This window comes from Pteropus vampyrus, unplaced genomic scaffold (assembly GCF_000151845.1).
Source record: "Pteropus vampyrus isolate Shadow unplaced genomic scaffold, Pvam_2.0 Scaffold410, whole genome shotgun sequence".
In the NCBI taxonomy this organism is placed as follows: domain Eukaryota; kingdom Metazoa; phylum Chordata; class Mammalia; order Chiroptera; family Pteropodidae; genus Pteropus; species Pteropus vampyrus.
The window spans coordinates 1,625,931-1,647,503 of NW_011889191.1; positions in this window are offsets into that span (position 1 = coordinate 1,625,931).

A 21,573-nucleotide genomic window follows, 5' to 3' on the forward strand; every position below is an offset into this window, starting at 1 on the left:
GTAAGTCTGGAGTTTCACCATTTTCACCCTCTAACTGGCTGGAAAGATGTCAAAAGAAAGGAACGTGAAGGTGGCTGACTCGGCGGAGCATGTAGGAAGATGTAAGAAGCGAGAAGGCGAGTGGGAGACGTTGAGCATATAGTGAACATACTATGAATATGGCCTGATTAATGCATTATGGATTCTGGGGGTTCATTCATTCATTCATTCATTCATTTCTGCAACACATGTTTCACTAAACCCCTTCCATGTATCAGGTGCTCCTGATGAAGAAGACATACAAAGTACCCCCTACACTCATTAACTTACAACCTAGTGGGAAAGTGAGTGTGGTAGGGTATACAATTCAGCTCCACTGACATCCGCCTGCCTTTTTGCCACAAGCGAGTAGCCACTAGTGATAGAGTTTAACAAATACATCAGCCTTAAGTAATTATTATAGTAGCCTGACTCCTGCTTGTAACGTTATTGAGTCTTTGAAATTCACTACACTATAGCCAAATCATCAAGGTGTCCTAAAACTATGCTCAAAACTTTCCAAAGCTGCACTGAATTGTTGAGAGCTTCTCTGAGAGACAGTAAGAACAGTCGTAAAATTATAAGTAGTTTTCTTTATAACCTGTAACTAAATACAGACTGTAACAATGATTAATTTTGTTAATATTCTTAGTGTTTCAGGACTGTTATATTAACAAGAACATCATGCATCACTGTTGGTTTCCAACAGACCGATTAGTCCCTGTGCCAGGTTAGTGTAATTAGAGCCTAATGATTTACACCATTAAAAAAGCACTAAATATTTTACTAAACTGAATACAGTATATAAAAATTAATTTAAATGTCTCCAGGCTTGAAACAATTGAATCAATGATGAGAAAAAATTCTTTCATTTTGAGTAAGAAGCAAAGGCACCAAAGGAGATTAAAAAAAAAAAAACTGAATTGTAATAAAAATATAAAGATATTTAAAATAAAAATCTGAACAGCATCTTGTCATATTTCGATCCTATCTTTTAAGCAATATTCATTAAGTCAGAGAAAGGACAAAGTTTCTAAACTTTACTGTGGTTTCTAAAACTGCACACTTTAGGATCTTTTTTCTTTTATGTGGGTGTGATAATTCATTTGTGAGAGATTAGAGGAAACATGCATATACTAATGGTAAGATGCACCATATAATATATACTTCACAAACAGACCACAGTATTGGTGGACTTTTAATGGTCTTTTATGGACTTAAATGTCAAATACTTAACAGAAAAATTTCTTAGTATGGGAGGATATAATAATATTCAGTAAGTACAGGTTTATTGATTGGACAGTATGTGTGAGGAAAACAAATAGGGGAGGGGAAGGTCTCACTGTGATATCGAATAAGGCTAATTACAAATTATCTTAGCAATAAATATAATTTTAAAATATAACAACATTTAATACGGCAAAAAATATAGTCAATGCTCATCACAATTACTCGAGTTTATTTAGTTGCCTTGAAGATTCTCTACATCTTTATCAAATACTTGAAAACGCTAAGATAGAAATCTTTCTTTCTCTTCCACAAGAAGATTCTGTCTTTAACATCAGTTTTCTTACTACATGAGATGGCTAATGTTATGTATCAGCTTGACTGAGCCAAGTGGTGCTCAGATGAAACATGATTTCTGGTGTGTTTGTGAGAGTATTTGCAGAAGAGATTATCATTTGAATCAGTGGACTCAGTAGATGGCCCTCCCAGTGTGGGTAGGCTTATTCCAATCTGTCAAGGGCCTGAGCAGAACAAAAAGGCAGAGGAAGGAGGAATTTGCCCCCTTTGCTGCCTGCCTGGCTGTTGGGCTAGGACTTCTGTCTTCTTCTGTCCTTGTGCTGGGATTCAGATAATTGTCTCCTCTAGTTCTCAAGCCTCTAAACTGAGACTGAATTATACCCCTGGGTTTCCTGGATCTCCAGCATGCAGACAGCAGATTGTGGGACTTCTCAGCCTCTGTAATTCCTCACAGTTATTCTCTTCCTATACATACATCCCATTGGTTCCATTTCTCTAATATACTACAACCTTGTCACTGGACAGTGGGGTTCCCCTCTCGGTGCCTTGTCCGGGTTCTTGATGTCTCGAACAAAGAATTGAGCAAGACACTGAAATGCAGCAGAAAAGAAGAGTTTTATTAGAGGGGAAAGTAAAGCAACACTACACTTCCAGATGTGGAAGTAGCCGGAGCAAGAGAAGAGCCGCTCAAAAGGCTCAAGGGCTCAAGGGCACAGTAACACAGCCTTTGGGGTTTTTATCCCTATTTGCTGTGGGAGGTTACTTTTCTTAGAGGAGTAGGCTTCCTTGATTGACAACTGAGATTGACAGGACTCAGTGACTTATCATTTGCTTTCTGCACATGTTCGTTCTCAGAATTCATCTGTTATAACGATGTTAATGAACTTCCGGGCATATGCATCATGTTATGATGATGGCATAATGAGGCTCAGGTGAATTGAAGGTCGTTGGGGTCTTCACTGTGCACATGTGAGTGACTGGCTAAAACTTGTACCCATTTTTCTGCTCACTTGTTTCCTTGTATGAGTCACTTTTAGCCCAAAAATGCCTTCTGACTTGCTCAATGGTGGGAAGACTTGGGTGGACCCTTTCTAAAATAGAATGACCTCAGCATCTTTGCAGGTGGACCCGAAACCCCCTATCTAACTTTCCTGCCTAACCCTTTTCTAAGAGCCATGAACTCCCTTTTTATTAGTATGGATGTTGAGGGATGCGAGGTCTCTTCTTCTGTATCTGCTTCCTGCTGAGGAGGGTCGTAGTCCCTGCCTATTAAGGTTTCATGAAGCTCTCTCTCTCTCTGCCTTAGTCGGGACGGGGCCTTGGGTTTCTTGCCAAAGTGCTGCCTCTGTCCCTAGACATGGAAAAAGATACAAACTTGTTACTTGAATCACATATCTAGTTACATTTCTATTATTGATTCATCCATCAAGTGGGTAAAAAGAAATCAGCCTTGATTAATATATTTAGTAATATATATTAGGACTCTAAAGGTCCTGTTTCAGCCTTAAGCCATTCTCGCTTTATAATGGGCCAAGGAGAAGGCTGAGTTTCAGTGATTCCTATCAATAGCTAGAGGACCTGAGTTACCAGTTTCAAGGTTATTACCTAAGTTTGAGGAAGAGGGTCTTTCTCCAAAGAAAGGAGAAAACACTTAACTAGGTTTACTAATAAGATTAAGAATTTTGCAAGTGATGGCCTGTATCAGTCTCACCTCATTGAAAATCTGGTTCTCTTATTCTGTAGAGTTTACCAAAGTTAATTTATTAATATTAATTTGTAATCAATATATTAATTTGTAAATTAATATATTGCCACCTGTCTGGCTTAGGACATTTCAAATCACAATTCACCTTTAATTATTTACTTCGAGGATCATATCTTATTAATGTTTCTGTGAATTCAAAATAGCTCCCATAGTATGAGTGGGTACCAGAAATGACAGACTGCGACTGCCTTTCTTATACCTAATTCAGTTGCTAAAACCCTCTACAGTGGCGGCTCATTCGAAGCAGTATGGTCTTTGCAACATTAACAAGGAGTTAAAGCTTGTTCTTCAAAGAGGAGTTTCAGCTCCCCAATACAGAGCTGGGAGGAAAGTTCCAGGAATTTTAGGTCCTATCCTGGGCTCTTTAGAGAAAGAACAACCTAAGCTTTTTAGAAGTTAGTACCGAGAAGCTTATTGAACCATCTTGGTCAACTACAAAAACTCTTTCCAAAGATAGCACGTCATGCAGAGCATCCCCCGTTTTCTTTCAAATCTAATGAAAAAAAGCATACAAGTAGCAGTCTCTACTGGAGCAATGGTGTTGGGTGATAGGGAAAACAATGCCCAGAGCATTCCTACTACCTCGAGCTCTTATACTCACCCTGTTCCTCGCTGGCTGCAAAGCACTGTGGGAACCCCTTAGCTCTGCTGGGTCACCTGTTCAGAGAGAGCTTAGAGGGAGCACTCCCTTAGATGGAGCACTCCGTCCCTCTAACACATTAAAGGATATGAAAAGATGACTCTACTTAAGATCTAATTAAGTTTTTGACTATAATTGTTCAGTTTTATTGTCTTCACTGAAAACCAGTAAACCAAAATGTACTATCATATTTATCATATGTTCTATACTTCTACGTTGTTAAAGCTCAGGATAAATTAGAATGTTGAATTTTTTTTTAATCACTTAATGATCTGAACTTGTTCTTTAAGAATAAATTTGACCTATGCAAAACCAGTTTTTATTAAAGTAGGTCAAAACTCAGATTATTACCATGGAATTGGGATGACAAAGTATAACTTATTCATGTACCCTTTAAGAAAAATATTCAGAGGTCTCGTGGAACCTCACACTACTTCCAGCTCTTTTCTTACCAATTCTTTGTTAGGCTCCCTTCTAAGCAGAGCTGACTGAGAGGGACGTGCATCACTCCTCAAAGCCATCAAGACTGCACTTCATGACTGAGGATGGACCATTCAAGATCAGTATTCGTTGATCAGATTTGAAAGAAACTTATATAATAGATTAGAGAAAGGTGTTTAAACACCTGAATTCACCCTGTATCTTTAAAGCAATAATCTAATTTTTAGCAACAGTAGCTCTTTCACAGGTGTAGGAAGAATGTTTACTTCCATTGAACTAATTTGTTCTAAATTGAGAAAACATTTAGAAACTTAAAAAACATAGATGCTCCTGTTTTCCTAGGACAGGAATAGAAAGGAAAAGGAGAACAAGATTATACCAAGCAGCTGAATATTACAGCCTTCTCTCCACTGAGCTGACTAAATGATGTCGATTTTATTTTTTTTAAAGCAATATTCCCAGGTATGACTAAAATAATATATATATGTATACACGTTTATTTTGCTAACGAGTAATTAAAGATGTCATATGCTGATAAAAACAAATGTACATCTAAAATATAAAGCTTGTTATTTTTGGTTAAAGAAATATTTTTGCATACCTTATTTAGAGAGATGGTTATTTTCTTAATACATCAGGAGAAAACTATCTCTGAATTAAGAAAGAACTCGCCTTTCCTCCCAAAGAATTTTAAAGTCACTGCTTCAATTGTTTTTAATAATTTCTCAAAAAAAAAACAACTCCATTTTCTTTTGTAACCGCAACAGTTACGTAAAAAAATAAATTACTATATTTAGGCATCTATCTCTGTAAACAACATGAGCTTACAGGAGTGAGCTTTCCATTAAAAAAAAAAAAATACATCTTAAAGTGCAGGTTTTGTGCCTAATGATTTAAATCGAAATTTAAATAAAATTCACTGTGTTCACATTTCCTTATCCCTCTCCCCACCTCCCACAATACTTTTCTTCATGTGAAATAACCCAAATCTCTTTAGCTTTTCCTCAAAGGACCCATTTTCTAAACTAATCATTTTTAGTCATTCTCTTTTGATCTATCTCCACGTTTTCTACATCTTGCTTCAAAGAAAGGGCCTCAGATTGGACCCTGTACTCCCATAAAAGCCTGATGAATGCTGATCATAGAAGGAGCACTCATGGTTACTTCTTCTCATAGAAGAAAATAGTCTCGATCTCCCAACTTCCTCAACCATTAGAAGCTAATGCCACCTCTGACTCAGTTATTGGGTGATGAGGTATTAAGACCTAATTTTCTGCCTTTCCATTTAAACTCTTCAGTCATAATAATAGTAAGTGCAGCTATTTCTCAAACACCCTATCTGTGCCAAGCCCTGTGCTATATATTTTAGCTGCTTTTTAAAATAACAAAACATTGTTATTATCCTCATTAAGCACAAGAGGTTAAATAAGCTCCCTGAAGTCACAGAAGCTATCTGTGGGAGAGTTGGGATTCAATTATAGGTTTAACTGATTCTAAAGTCCAGTTACAACAAATATTCTTCATGGCCTCCAGTTTAGAAACATAAGAATCATACAAGAAGCCCTCACAACTCAAGGCAGGTGCCGACTCTCTCCACAGGGCACTTTTGTTGCGCCTGAAGCCACACAGAGCAGGAGCCGCAGAAACACAGAGGCCAAGCACCTGAGCCCTAGTGAGCAGATCCAAGAGCAGGAATGAGCAAACGCTGTCTGGCGCCCTCCTGTGGACAGTGTCATGTGAGGCGACACATACAGGCGGAAGTGTAATCATCATCTAACAGTGACTCACCAAACAGTTCAGATACATGCACAAGAACGCCAGGAGGCAATTTAGCCAAGGACAACCGACTATCTGGGTAACCTGGTCAACAAGTTAGTTTGTTGCCATTTAAGTACACGTTTCTTGTCGTTGCATTTTTTAATAATATGTATTAAAACAATTATAATTAAATTTTTAAAATGTGAAGATTCTCTGAAGCACCTGGAATAAAATTTAGAAATCAAAATTTGCCTCCTTTAAATAAGGCATCTGATCACTATTGACATGTTTTGCTTATCAGTGGCTCATGATATTTTGAGTTGTGTATAATAAAGGTAAAAGATACTGATACAACAAGCATAAGCCAATAGTATTTTAGAAGAGAACTATTGATCACTTAAGTTTACAAACAAGGTAACCTAAGTCATGAGTCATTAGAGAGAATTTACTTTCTTTATTCTTTATTGCTCATTGTATACGCAAATATTTATTCATTCATTTTATTTAGAGATTTAACTCAATAGAAACAACATGATGCCTAAGACACTTTCCAAAGAAATTCAACATAATGAGTACTTTTAATTATATTATAAATGATTTCAGGATTCTCATAAAGCTTTTATCTTCTTTTTCATAGTAACCTAAGTGTTACTGATAACTTAAGCACCTTAGTTCTTTTTTAAAATATCAAATAAACTTCTGGGTAACAGCTGATAAATTTCCAGGTTCTTATTCCCCTGAATGATAGATGAAACAGCCACTCAGAAATTTAGGACATATCTATCTACTTTTATCTGCAATATCACCACAGTGATGTTTATTTTAATAGAAAAAGGCTAAGAGTGATTCTCCAAACTTGTCTCTCATTCTTAATTTCTTTAGCATGTTATATTTTGTGTTCTCTTTTTAAATTCCTAAACTCCTTTGATCCAGAGTCACTGTTTTCATTATCTGAAGTTGACAGAGTTAATGACTCATGATAGAGGCAAAAGCTACTTTCGGTTTCCCTGTTTGGTGCAGGAACTCGACCTGATTTATAAACCATCGAGACGCCGCCATTGCCAGAAGTCTTCCGTCGTACTGCCATTCTCCATTTGGGGATTATTGTTGCCTTCGATCCTCTCACTCTTCAAACCCATTCCTTTGCAGTCCTCTGAACTTCATTTTTCTAAATGGCTACTCTCCACTCTCCAATAATACTCTTTCTCTAAGTTATCATGGTTCTCTTTCTTTGTGGCAGGAGAGCTTGGTGTTTAAAAGCGGTCCCTGGAAATAATAAAACTGTCTGAACTCAAATTTAGTCTCTACCACTTTCTAACTGTGTAACCTGGAGACATTTCTTTAATCTCTCTTTGCTTCATTTTCTCATTTGAAAATAAAAATAATAATAGTACCCACCTCACATGATCGGGACAATAACATAAGAATTTCATATGTTTAGTAGAAGAATATTGACATATGCTCATTGTTCAATAATTCTATCCATGATTATATTTCTAATTATTCCTTCTCAAATAATCAAGAAACCAATGGGCTTTTATACAACTACTTTTTTAGTTCATTTTTACTCACACTTCAAATTTCTGTCACCCCAAAATAAGCCCCCAAGGTCCTCTGCGTGGTATGAATTTAAAAACAAACAAACAAAAAATCTTTCAGAACTTTGATTTTTACTTAGATTTTTGAAAAACTACTGAACTTTTTGGGCTTAAGAAAGGGAATATATTATTACCGCAGAGCAAAATGCCTTAAAATTCCTTTCTGTCCAGCTCTGTCATGCACAAGATCATCCCCATGAATGACAGATGTTCTCCTCAGTCTTTTCTCTTTACCATCGTATCTTTCCAATTCTCACAATTCCCTAAGCCTTAAAATACAAATCTGTTGGTTCACTTCACCAGGCCAGCTTTTCTCCATTCCTTTTATTTGTTGTTTTCCTTCAGTTTGTTCAGTTGTTCTGAATAAATATAGGAAAGGTGTGGGGGTGTTTTAAATACTGATTCCTTGGTCCCATCTCAGAAATCCCAAAATGATTGGTCTAGAGCATTGTCTGAGCATTGAGGTTTTACAAAGTTCCCTGGATGATGCCAATGTGCCTCCAGGGCTAAAAGCCACTGGTCACCCTTTTTCCTCTCTCTTCAGTGTGAATCTCCTAGCTTCTCTCTTTCTTCCCACACCAAAGCTCTCACGTGATAAAATAAAGTTCAGGAGCTGGAAGGAAAGAAATGCGATTTGTTCAATGTCAGAAATTCCTTTAGGGGGATTGAGGAGAGAAACATACTCTGGATATTTATTTACATGTGACTCTTGTTGCTCTACTTCTCTTCTCTTCTTCGCTCCCTGAAGACCTCAGCTCTTTATTCTCGTATCTCTGCCACCTCTGTTCATTGGCGGGAGCTTTCGCACAGCCTTTATTAGCTGAAGCATTGTGTGGTTTCCCTTAGGGAAACGTATGCCGGTTGGCTCTATGGATAAGTGACCCGCATTCATAATGATGCTCAGTTATTTTAAAGTCTGTATATGAAACCAAAGTATGTGTTTTGAAAAGTGGCTAAGGTGCAAGGTCGAAGGCTCTGTATTGGAGTGAGGCGAGGATCATGACTCACTGTTTCACTTATTATCCATGTAACCTTGGGTGTCCTCTGTAAAATAGGGTTGATGACGTTTTATCCACTACATCACTGTATGGCAGAGGTAAATTAGATCATCACTTTTGTGTCTTTTTCTGTCTTATTGTGCCTTACTTTATGTCTTCCAAGATAATTTACTGCAAACTTCGATTGGTCTTTACTGTAAAATCACAGATTTGAATTTGCATCAGCCTTTAAAAAAAAAAAACCTTTTGCTCAAGGTTACAATTACGTAAGTTTCCAACACATTTCTTGAGGAGAATGTGGCCACCAAATGAGATTCCATGCTACTTTAGTCCCTAAGCACTCAGAACAGAGCCCGCCTGGGGAATCAGGAAATGGTGTGGAGTTCCAGAAACATCTGTGTCGTGTCTGTGTCATACTGCCATAATACCCCTCACTACTTCCAATCTTGATATCCTTCCTTGTCCTCTGGGAAATGTGAGACACACAGGGTTTGACTAAATGTCTCCACTGAAATGTCACCTCCTTATAGAGGACTACCGTAATCACCTACCAGAAACAAAAGACCCTTTCACTCTCTATCTCCTTCACTTTATTTTTCTTCGAACACCTTGTTAGCACCTGAGCGCGGACACGATGATCCACGTCCCCCCACCCCACACCCCCCACCGCGGGGTCCGCGAGGACAGCGGGCGGTGGCTCTGGCTCGCTCCTTACAAAGAGCTGCTGAGTCCCTTTTATTTGTTGTCCCAACGTTAGAGCAGCTTGCCGCATGGCAAGCGCTTGACAAATACTTTTTTTAAATAGAAAAATAGCTTAAATTCTAAAGGTAACTATCATTCTAATCGTCTGAGTGCCTTTCGTTTTAAGCAGAAGACTTCGCCGCAGAGAAGTTAAATCGATTTCCCCGAAGCTCCAGCCAGGAGTCTGCAGGGCTGGCGCCCACATCGCTCTCCACCAAACTGGCTGTTATTATCTCTTCTTCTTATAGACTGGATCCTATCAGCTACATACGGGTGTCTAAAAGTATTCAAGTCTGAAAATGTATTGCATGGAAATTTTAGCTTTAAAAAAAAATCTGTGAACAAAGTGAAATTAATCTAATTAAAAATCCACAAAACCTAAGGTCAACTACTCAGTCAGCTTGTTGTTCAACTGTTCCTTGACTCAGCTCTTTAGAGAGAGAGAGAGAGAGAGACAGAGACAGAGACAGAGACAGAGACAGAGAAATTAAGTTGAGCCTGGGTTAAGAGTACATTAAAATACATTTGCTATAATTATAGATGGGGAGATCTCCAAAAGGAAAATGCCTAATACCACTCGTGCCTGTTAAGATAGTCGAGGGTTGGAGGAGTAATAAACAGTGGTAGACTTTACATCAAAATAACTCTGAGGAAAGTGTTTTTGCCTCGAGGAACTTCATGGATTTGGTATTAACAGATGCTATTCCAGTGCAGCGAGTGGCCAGTCCTCCTGACAGGAGCATGCGGAGCACCCTCACCAACACCCACCTCAGGCACAGCTCAGGACGGGGAGTATCACTTGCCCAGCTCTTCAAAGACCAGCCCCTGTGGCAGTCTCATGCCCACCGGGGCAGTGTTGAGGGAATAGAAAGAAAGAGAATAAAAAACAAAAAAGATGTTCTTTCAAAGTCCCCAACACCATTTCTTTAATACCTTTTCAGTTTATGAGATTTGACAAGGAAATAAAGGCATTGCTTCAGGCCATTCCAATCTCACAATGTAAGAATTCTCTTAAAATTGCTACATCTAAAAGAGCTTTTATATTCACGTCATTACTCAAGGAAAATTGTGAGGATATGGGGAAGGATGTGAGGAAAATCTTATTAAAACATTCACACACACACACACACACACACACACAGACACACACACTCGCATCTCCTACCTATCCATCACTTATCAAAAATGTCATGAGACATTAAATGATTAGAATACTTCCAAATGCTTCGAAAAAATTATGGTACATAAAGGGAAGGAAAATAGAGCACTTTGCAGTTGTAGTGTTATAGTCATGAAATACATATTGAAATATGAGTATATGATAAACCCATGAGGGTACATAGTTGAGAGAATAGAAAGTGAAGGCATGGGTTTGAGTTAGAATCCTGTCTGAAGCCATGAACGGAAATAGTCTTCTGGAACCAGATGTCACTAAAAGAAAATTTTACCAAACATTTCGTGCTGGTTGACAGAAAAAATTATATGTGTGTGAGCATGTATGCATGTCTGTGTCTATATATCCTTTTGAAGCTCTTTAAGCAAAGTGACATTTAAAAGTACGCAAAAACATAAATATCTTTAGAGATCAAACAGTAAAATTATATTAGATAAAAATATTAGGGTGGGAGGTCAGAAGGCAGCAGAAACAAAGCTATTTTAAAAGGAATGTTTATATTGATAATCTTATCAGCAATGATGAGGTAAGGTCTTCAAAACTCTAGGGAAAATGTTTTTGAATTTAGAGTCCATTCTCATTCAAACTGGCAATTAAGGAGAGGGGGTAAAAATAAATATTTTAAGCTAGTCAAGAAATAAGAGATTTTTACCTTCATGTAAATAAAATATTGCCTGAGGGTAGACTCTAACAAAATGAAAAGAAAGAGGAAGTCATAGGGACAATATGCAAGGTAAACAAAACAAAACAAAACAAAACAAAAAACTGTCAGAACAACAAATCCAGAAAACTTCAAACCACAATCCCAGGAGACCTGCCCAACACCTAGAACATGACCAGCGAAATTAGAACAGGCAAGTCACAGACTGTGACCAACATCTCCTTGTGGAGAACATAGTGAAATTCAATCAGCAGATAATTTGTTTAAAAAGCAAAATCTTAGTGACAATGTGAGAACAGCATATGCTTATTTCGCTGACCAAGAAGAGACAGTTAGAAATTTCAGAAAAAATTTTTGAGCAATAAAATAATTTTCCAAATAGAAAACGAATAGAAATGTAGCATAAATTGAAAAGTTACCTAATGGAGAAAATGACCTTCATTTGACTTTGAGGCTTCAAGAAACTTCTTTAAGGCACAAATTCTCATAAGTAGCTCAGGCTTAACAACTATGACATTTCCTTCTCTAGAGGTCAAACCATTTACCCGAATAAAAATAAATATTACTTACTTAATCATAAGGTCACAAATGCTTTTTATAAGTTTTCCATTTTTAGAATCAACCTCTAGACAACAAACGGAAGACAAACCCATGCCTTCAGATAAACAGAACAGAATTTCACATAAACAGAATAGAAATTCTTTTGACACAGAGCTGGCAGCAGTGTGGAAGCGGGTAGAAAGGGGTAAGGGGGAGGGTAATACACAAGTACTAATTTATTCATTTTGCAAAATGAAAATCAAAAAATGCTGTCTAATATTTATTTTAAAAATAGGTATGCTAGTGTATTTTAAATTCTAGTAGAACTGTTCATTAAGAATTAGTAACTATAAGTTATTAATCAGAAGAACTATAAAAATAACTATGTGAAGTATATGTGCCAAGAAGTAGTTTGCCCTGGAACCTTCATATATTCTAGGCAATGAGCTAAAAATTTAACATTTAATCATTATCATGCTGATAAAGAATTTGAGGCTTGGAAAGCTTAATTAACTTGTCCAAGAAACTATTGAGAAGCCGTAGATCCAGGACTTGAACTCTTGCTTGCCAATAAAGCCCAAGCTCTTAACCATGCTATAAGGCTTTCAGTTTTATTGAGGAATTACTACTAAGTGCCAGGTATTTCTAGGCACTAGGGAACACAAACATTAATAGAGACCCTTCCATTCAGGAGATAGAACTTTGTAAGTATCAGAGTCCTTCAGCGATACTACTTTCCATTCAGTTACCAAGGTTTCAGCAAAACAAGACAACGACTTAAATGTAAGGAGGACTATTTAAGTCATGTGTAATTGTCCAGGGTAGAATTTGACTTATTAACACCTTTTCATTTGACAGTACCATTTATTCTAGAATCTCCAAATGGCTGTTCATGCGTGATTAAGTTGGCTCAATCCTCTAGAAAACCTTCTCTGGTGAATAGTACCAGAGACTGACAGATGAAAGATGCAGCCTTGGGTACCAGGAAACTCAACTGTAAAATGTATACACTTTCCTGAGCAGGGCTGTGGCATCTGGTACTCAGCTACTGAATTACCTCTAGCAGAAGAACGTCATAGAAAGTCACTGAGAAAGCCAGGACAGAAAGTTCTACCATGGACAAATAGTCAATAGTCCCAGCAATGTTCACAGATTCTACCCAGGTAAATTTTCTGCCACGTGACTTGCCCATATCCACTGCTGCTCCACTCAAAACTCTTCTCCACACAATGGCCAGGATGATACTTTTAAATGAGTGTAAATGTGTACTTGGAAATCACTTGCCTAAAATCTTCAGAGGCTTTCTATGTCCTCTATGGATTAAATTTGCAAGACTTTGTTGCAGAAGCAACAAAAGCTCAAAAGCTCAGGACTTGTTCTGAGTGCTTACAATGGGTGTCACTCAGATGGAGCCTTCCTCTCCAGTCTTATCTCAGGTGACCCTTCTCATTGCTCACCACATTTCTATCCTTCTCTCTTGAAGGGCTTCTGTGCATGTTACTTCTGAATTCATTTTGTCCATCCACCATCCCTAAACAACTAGGCTTGGAGTTGGGGAGAGATTTTACTGCCTCCACATATCAAGTTAAATTGCATAAAATGTTCTCTTGGTGGGGAAATGTCCCTCATGTTTCTAAAGAATCTAAAATCTGCAGCCTCTCTAAGCACTCTGCATCTCTTTCATAACCTTTATCTCAACTGACTGGAATTTAGCAGTCATTCTTGAATTTGTTGAATGTTGGTCTCCCATGATCCATTTTAATTTGATGAGAATAGATAACATATATCTTATTCATTATTAAATTCCCAGTGCCAGGCACAGAGTCAAAAAATTGTTTGTTAAATAAATGAATATTCACTGTAAAAGAATTAAAAAGACTGTGTTGATCCCATATGATCACTTGAAAAGGTACTCTTTCCTCTTGCAACCCCATCACCCCTTGCAGCTTTCTGGGCTACATTGAGATATTTCCTCCTAAAAGCACTGACTTCAAAATATCTTGAGCTTGAGAACAGAGAGATTTCTCCCGAAGTACAGAGACAGGCATCATCCTCCTCTCTCTAACGGGACTTCGCTTGGAGCCTTCTGTATGTCTGGCGCTCGTCTAAGATCTGAGCATTCACAAATGAAAGGCATTTCCTGTCTTCAAAGAGCTTCCTGTTCAATGGGACAAATGGAAAAACTAACCCAATGATAGCCACATGGTGTGGTCATTCTGAGAAAGAACCTCAGAAGAGGGACACCTAGACTACCAGGAAAGGTATAAGAAGAGGTATCAGGACCGCTTCCAAGTAGTAAGGCCAAAAGAAGATTGTGCCAGGAGAACACATGGAAAAAACCATCCAAACAATGGGAGCAATTGGTGTAACATCCAGGAGGGCAGGGGAGAAAATATAGGTCAGCAAAATGCCAGAGTCTTAGAATTGGATGCTTGGTGATTGACAGACCTGGGCAAGGCACAGAGCACAGAGGATACTTAGGGTCCTATCCTGAAGGTAATGAGAAGCTGTGAAGGCTTTTAAATCTGGAAATGAGAGTAAGGAAATCAGATTTGCATCTTAGAAAGAGGGCATCAAACAGTGGTACGGGTCCAGGAAGGGGAGCTATAAATAAACAAAGATCCAAAAAGGATTTCACAGAATATTTTTATATATTTAGTGGTGAGAGTTAAAATTAAAAAATAATTATTTATGTGAGTTGAAAATGGATCTACTCTCCTAGTATTTGAGAAAATGTTTACATACATCGTTTCCCTTGAAATAAATTAGGAAATGAGGATAATGTTTCTGCAAAACCTAAAGGCTGCTGATGACTCATTATCCCATTAATTGATATGAATAAATTGGGTGAATCAAGCTAAATGAGAGTCAGTCACTGCACACAAGTAGAGAGAAAGCTGAATAAGTGGAGTGTTTTATTTGTTCGTCTGGGTTCTCCCTTTTTTTTTTTTTCAAAATAATAAGAGCACTCTGTTGGGGAGCACTAAGTGGGGCACGTGCACGGAGCCCCTGACCGTCTGAGATAGGGAGGGCAGGGGATGGTGCAGATGACATGAGCCTTAGAGGTAGAGGTGGTTAGGCGAGGCCATAGAAACCTCTGCCAGGGCCCTGAGACCCACTCACTACTGTATTATTTTTAAAACTTTCTGTATTTCTTATATATTTATAATCCACACCATTAAACAAAAATATACCTATAAATCTTTTCAGAATAGGCCCTTTCTTCCCTCCCTGGGTCGTCATCGTCATCTTCTTCTTCTTCTTCTTCTTCTTCTTCTTCTTCTTCTTCTTCTTCTTCTTCTTCTTCTTCTTCTTCTTCTTCTTCTTCTTCTAATTAATTAATTTTTATGGTGACATTGGTTAACAAAATCTGATAAGTTTCAGCTATGCATTTTAACAGTGGTTCTTCTTTGAAGCTGCTGTAGAACAACGTTCTTGAGATTCTCAGGAGTCCTATTGTTGAATGGAAAGAGGGTACAAGGCCTACCCTTAGAAGCCATTTTGTCCCGTGGAAAGAATCTTTAATGTGCTGACTTAAATGTGTCTGAGGTTTTAATAAGGGATTCTACTAGCCATAATCTTGGCTTTATTTTCTCCTGATAACACCCTGGAATTAATTTTTGCCATAGGTTATTTCTTATTTTGAGAACCTTCTGCTAGCTGTAAAGAATATGGAGCCTCTACATGTGTCTTTAATAATAAACTCCTTATCCAAGCTCTTATAATTAGGTGGGAAGAGCCAATTGCTTTATCTGTAAGACCACCAGTTTAATCTAGACCTTATTCTGATTTTGTTTTAAGGAGATTTTGAAATGTTTAGTAAATAGAGACCGGGCAACAGAGCTATTTCCCATTCGTGTTTTTCTTTTATGTTAAATCCCCTGGTTCTGGCTTAAGGCTGTTTAAAGAGAGCAAAAAGTTGAGGTCACTCTGCTTCAGGATCTCTTCTTCAATGCTGTCTAAAGTGTTAAAGAGCCTATTCCCGAAGTCACTGATAGACTCATCCTTCCTTTGCATGTAGGACAAGATTACAGTGCCATCTATCTTCACAGAGCAGACTTTGAAGATGGCCTCTTGCTCAACGTCTCAGCTTTTCTAACCCCTCTAAATCTCTACAATTCAGGGTCTTTTGGGTCATCCTTAGAGTCTTTGCGCATTGACTTTTCCATTCAGCTTTTTGCATCTGAGATTCCTATTAACATGAACCAATTAATTATAAATTTAGGATTCCTAAATTATTGATTCTTAAAACAATTCTAAATTCCTTTGTAAATGTTTCCTCTATCATGTGTGTAGGCTTTAGAAAGTGGTTAACAATGGCTCTTAATTCAAAGGTCGGGTTTTAAAATCAACCACAACAGAAGTTGATTTGTTATGAATTGGATTTAACTTTAAGAAACATTTGAGATTTAGGAATTTCTTGTTGACAAGAAGGGAAAGGAAATGGATGAGTCAAGGTGGAAGAGAGGGTAATGTAGGAGTCTAGGAAGAAAAAAGAGGAATAAAGGAATCAAGCAGTTATATTTAGATTGCATTTCATGAAGATCTAAGAGAGACAGGCTTTAAGTTTTTTACTTTTCTTATTTATCTTGGCTAAGGAATCTTTCGAAGTCATTCATTTTGGAAACTGGATTTCTTTTGGAAGATTTCTTATGCTAATGAAATATGCAGACTATTATTTTTTTCAAAAGTGCCTCTCAAATAATTTTTTTTTTTCAAATTGAAAGTTTGCCAAAATAACCATTGCAATTCTAAATTATCTTTGGTGAAATTATGCCATGTGAATGGATAAATAAATAAATTATAGTGGAAATACATGTTAGAAGCAAAATTCCCAAAGTTCTGCAGAGATCCAAGAGTAAGGTCTTGACTTGAGAAAACTTTCTAAGGTCTCTCTGACTGCAGTGGGGCATGAACTTAGACTGAGACACCACCATGACAGAAATGGTCTTCAAAATACGTTGCTTGTACACTTCATATCTTAGGCTCCTGTATTAGTCAGCTCAGGCTGCCATAACAAAATGCCGTAGACTGGGTGGCTTCAACAACAGAAATATATTTCCTCACAGTTCTGAAGGTTGATAAGTCCAAGATGAAGGTGCCCACCAATTTAGTTCCTGGTGAAAGCTCTCTTCTGGCTGTAGACAGCTGCTTTCATACTGTGTCCTCACATGACAGACAGAATGAACTCTTTCTTGTCTATTATTATAAGGAAACTAATCCTATTGGATCAAGGTTTCCTCCTTATGAATTTATTTAATCTTAATTACCTCCAAAAAGGGCCTATCTACAAATATAGTCACATTGGGGGTTAGAATTTCAACATGAGAATCTGGGGGTGACACAAACATTCAATCTATTGCAACCCCCACCTTAATCATTAGATGTCTCAAATGCAAGTAGAAGGTTTAGAACAGAGAACTTGCCTTGAACCAGATTCTCATGGATAAATCAAGATAAGTCTGAGGAAAGATCTCATAAGACTTTCACAGGTAACCCATGGTAAGATTTGTCCTATAAGGAACCTGGCATGAGAAGACCTTCTGAATGCCTTAAGGGATGAATGTGTGAGAACTATACCCATCCATCTTTTTTGATTGATTATCTTCTTACATACTTTCAACAGAAAGTGTTTTTAGTCACGAGATCGGTTTTCTCCAAGGAAAAAAGTTTTAAATCTGATCAGATCATTAGAGAGTTTCTAACAAGGATTTATTATTTCTAGGAGGCATTTGGGAACTGAAAATAAAAAAGCACAGCTCTGACCGACTGAAGAGTGTGTTACCCCGCTCAGTGAGAGAGATCCCAAAGAGGAAGTTCAAAGGGTGTGCTATGCTCTTCCAATTTCAATGTCGTAGACACCATATTTTGGTAGACTTTTAAGAATTTTCTACTGCTGAATTTCAAAAAGAACACCAGAAAATTCTCTTGATGAAGCAACTCTAAATTTATTAGATGTAACATAGTAAAGACTATCACTTCGATAGAGTGTTGGTAGTGTCTACTATGAGAAAGAGGGTGTCAGAGAAGAATATTTATAAGATTTATTGAGTGATTTTTAGGGAGGTCTTGCAAGGAGGCATATTAGTTGGAATCTGTGGATTTTATGATATTATAGACTTGGATTGGTGGGCACCGTGAAGTAAGAGTTTTGAAATAGGTCCGGATGAGCAAGCTGTTCTTCTTGATAAGTAATCTCGTTTAGTTGGTTCAAGTCTTATCTTTTAATAGCAGGTAATCCCTGGAGCAAGTAGTTAAATTATGTTTGCCTAGCCCCAGTATTGTTTGGCATAGAAATAGGAAAAGAAGCTTGGTCAAAGAATTGTTTAGCACAGGGAGGAAGGTAGGTTTGGGCCAGTATTCATTGCTGTGAAGAAAAGTTTTGAAATATTCACATTTGAAGATTCTTTCTTAATAAATTTCTTTAAATTAAATCTAAGCAAAATCTGCAAATCATTTCTTTTTACATTTTTATTTGATAGTGTTAACAAGCTGAGTGGCAAAGTTTAAGCTGTTAAAATAATAATAATAATAATATATAACAAAAGTAGCAAAAAGAAGGCAAGTGCTCTCAACCTTAAGAACACATGATAATGCCAACTTTTTGACTTACAAAGGAAATAAGATCATAATTTTAAAAATCTGTTGATCAAACATATTTTTGATTTGAGAAGCAGACTCCAAGAAAATTGTATATGTGAGAGAGAGTGTATGTATTTGGGTGCGTACCTGTATGTCCCTCCTATCACACATGAGAAAATGCAGTGTGTGTGAACACAAACACTTCTCTGCAGATAGAGAGTTGGAGTGAGTGTTCATTTTCTCATTAAACCTTTATAAAGGGCACAGGCTAGAGACCAGGCCCTGTGGCAAACATTCATAATACAGGAGTCCCTGGCCTCAAAGAGCTCACAGTGGAGGGGGAGATTGACCCATGTAAATGGACATGTAGAAGAAAACATGGAAAGTGTAGTGGGAACCCTGAGGAGGGAGTGGCTAAGTCTTGATGGAAGGATCAGAGACTACTGACATTGGGGCCCAGCCTTGAAGGTCAAGGAGGAGAGAGCCAAGCAGAAGACAGGCTGTGTAGGCAGCTGTGACATGACCATGCAGTAGGGATGTGTGGGAACCAATAACCCTCCTCAGGCATTCACAGGGCCCAGGGCAAGAGTACATGTGGAGGCCCCTATATCACATCTAAATATTTAAAAATTATAAGCCAAGCTTAAAAATGCTGAAACAAAATAATTCAGTATCCTCCCTTAAAAATACTTCTTTATAGTTTCCATGTGCATCTGTTGGCCAATAGAAAGAATTGATATCACACTTCACACATGCTACATCTAAGCCTGTGTGTAACAAATTGAGAATAATGTGAATTGTTTAACATTGCAAAATGTTCTTATGCTGCCGTGGATGACTACAGTGAGCACAACACTCCTTCTTGTGAGTGCTTCCAGAACTACACGCTGGAACACAAAGAGAAGCAGGAAAATGGGTGCTCAGAATTCGTGAGCAACAGCACTTCTTATGGAAGACATTACTGCATTTATGCTGTCTGTGAGGACTGATCTGACACATTCAACATGGGAGTTTCTATAAACAGAGGTCCAAGACACGGGTCCCAGAAGACAGGGCAGTTCTAAGAATCAAATTGCCAAATGAAAGATAATGGTGACCAGATAGCCAAAGGCCTCATGAGCCATGCTCAGGAGAGTCATGACAATGACCTACCACTCAAGGAAGAGGATAAATATATGGCGGCCCTCTTTCATCATCTTTCCTCCTACAGAAGTATCATCAAGCCTTCTCTGAAACAGAAATCTAGTTATCTATTCTAGAGATAATCAAAAGTCCATTTTAGAAGGATTCTGTGGAGCCCTGCACCCTCATGAAAGAGAAAGAAGTCAAAGGATATAAAAGTTTATGTCTTTTAAGAATCTCCTGTATTACAGAAAAAAAAAAAAATTACATCTGGGAAAAAAATATACAGACTTAGTATAGAACCATACTTCATTTATATTTTACCTCCATGAATGAGTACAGTGTTTAGTATACTGTAAGTGTTAAGTAAATTTAGTTACATGGAATTGAAATTTATTTTCACTTCTAACAGGGAAGGTTAACATACATCAACTCCAGGGCCAGACTGTCTGAGATCGAATCTCAGCACGGCCACTTAATCATCTTGGGAAAGCCACTTGAACTTGTGCCTCAGTTTTCCAATCCATAAAATGGGTCTGAAAATAGGTGTTATCCCATAGATTGTTGTAAAAATTGAATTACTTAGTACATGTAAAATGTTTAGAAGTGCTTACATGCTTGGTCAACATTCAATAAATGTTACCTTTATCTTTATTTGAAACGTGTTTCTCAAAATCTTTTTTTTTTTTTCAGGACAACTGGAACAAATAAAATAAGTTCTTTTAGTATCTCTTCTCATGTAACAGTGATAAACTTTAGTTTATGGCAAATTTGCGATTATCTTGGCACTCGCCTCTTTTCTAATTGGGCACACATACATAAATCGTGACTTTAGCTGCTTGACTGTTGTGTAACTTAAGGAGTATGTATATTGCCAGTCTGTGCCACTTGGCAGCTAAAAAAAATTTAATTTAATTTAATTTAAAAAGGGAGAAATGCAGTACATGTGAGATAGTACTATGTAAATATGCTTAAATCTATCCCCATATGTTTTGTTCAAAATGTTGTACACTGTTCAGTCAAAAAAGAAAACAGAGCTGATCATATATAATCTCCCTGCTCAAAGTTTTTCTATAGGTCTCAGAATAGTAAGTTGAAATACATCAACAGACCATCAAAAGAAATAAAATGAAGAAGGGCAATGAAACAATAATTAGAAAACACATAGAAAGGAAAAATAATCATATACAAATCAAGGTAATTAGTAATCAAAGAAAATCAAATCAAATCCAAGCTAGATCTTTTATTCACCAAGTAGCAATGTTTAAAAAAATGAATATTCAATGTTGGCAAGAATGCAAAGACATATACACTTCTACAGACCACAGCTGGGAGGGCGACTGGGTTCCAGCTCGCAGGCAAAGAAATGAGAAATAGGTGGCAAGACTCTTTAAAAACTTTATACACTATGGACTTAAAATTTCTTTCCTAGAAATCACATGAGGAAATAATCAAAACTTTTTCAAAAGTTTAGACAAAGTTTTAGTACAGATTTTCATTATGGTGTTACTTACAATAATGAAACATTAGAAATAACCTAATGTTCAGTTACGTTAATTTGCGTTACAACTACACAATGAAATATTATTCATGTACATAAACAATGTTTTAGAAGCATATATGGTGACATTAGAAAATATTTATATTTTATATTGATTATATAAAAGATGGTATATAAATGAATGATATACGTGACATGTAATGCATATGTACATACATGAATATATGTTGTGCACATGAAAGGAAACACATTAAAATGTTAGCAACAGATCACACATAAGTATTAGGGTAAAAAAGCTGATTTGTTGTTGCTATGCTTTTCTTCTAGATTTATGAAATTCTCTACCAGGGCATATGGTATGGTTTCATAATCAGAAAAATAATCCCATCAAAGTTAATAAGAAAATTTTCGTGTTGATATTAAAAATTCTCCACAATTCAGCACAACCGATGTTACTATAACACTAAATTCCAGTCAAAAATGAAATCTATTAGAATAACAGGATTGAGA